This window comes from Oryza glaberrima, chromosome 10 (genome assembly GCF_000147395.1).
Source record: "Oryza glaberrima chromosome 10, OglaRS2, whole genome shotgun sequence".
In the NCBI taxonomy this organism is placed as follows: Eukaryota; Viridiplantae; Streptophyta; class Magnoliopsida; order Poales; family Poaceae; genus Oryza; species Oryza glaberrima.
In genome coordinates, this window is record NC_068335.1 from 15,734,422 (window position 1) to 15,735,399 (window position 978).

A 978-nucleotide genomic window follows, 5' to 3' on the forward strand; every position below is an offset into this window, starting at 1 on the left:
CTTTAGCTATTTATAACATCAATCAGGTTAAATAAAAATCTTGCTTGAAAAATAAACAAAAATTGGACCTGCAACGGGTGAAAAAATAACAAAAAATTGGTCCCGGCGGGGGACTTTTACAGTAAATACATGTGATGCAACTTAGTAGCTATTAATAACATCAATCAGGTTAAATAAAAATCTTTCTTGAAAAATAAATAAAAATTGGACCTGCAACGGGTGAAAAAAAATAACAAATTAAAAATCTTTCTTGTGCAACGGGTGAAAAAAAATAACAAATTAAAAATCTTTCTTGAAAAATAAATAAAAATTGGACCTGCAACGGGTGAAAAAAATAACAATAATTTAAAATTTGGTCCCGGCGGGGCTCGAACCCGCGACCTTCGGCTCATAAGACCAACGCTCTAACCAACTGAGCTACGGGACCTAACATTGTAAATTTTCATATTTAATTTAATATTTTTTCATAGACCTTTGCAGAGTATTTGAAGGCTAAAGGTGAATTTGATGATAACGAAATTTGTTAGAGCGTTGGTGTTTGCGGTATAGAATTGGAGGTTGGCGCCGTTCATAGTATCAAACATCTAAAACATAATTCCGTTTAAAAGGAAATTTGAAAGTTGGTTTTAGGATTTCTTTTCGGAGTATATATATTCCAGCCATGCCTTTGCTTTGAAACCGGTAAGGTCGTCAAAACCGACCGGTTTTCAAGAACTTGTCAGCAAACTCAGAGAATTTATATTCAAATTTTGATTTATGAAATTTGTTCGGAATTTACCAGTTTTCCACCGGATTTCGCGAAATTCTGAATTCCGCCAGTGCCCGAAACAGAAGGGCCTGTCAAAATCATAAACCCTGGCGTTAACAATACATATATAAAATTTCCCTTATAAACTAGTTTTAGTTGCTTGGTTTATTTTTTCACGGCTGGACAATATATAGCTCAAACGATCAGAACCTTTGTAGTGAAAATATAGT

The 978-nt window shown here is 33.9% G+C and overlaps 1 non-coding gene across 1 annotated transcript; it reads right to left on the minus strand.

The window, feature by feature from the left end:
* Positions 1-353: 353 nt before the first annotated feature.
* Positions 354-427, minus strand: TRNAI-UAU (transfer RNA isoleucine (anticodon UAU)). The gene has a single exon. It is a non-coding gene; the product is annotated as a tRNA-Ile (tRNA).
* Between the last annotated feature and the right edge of the window lie 551 nt (positions 428-978).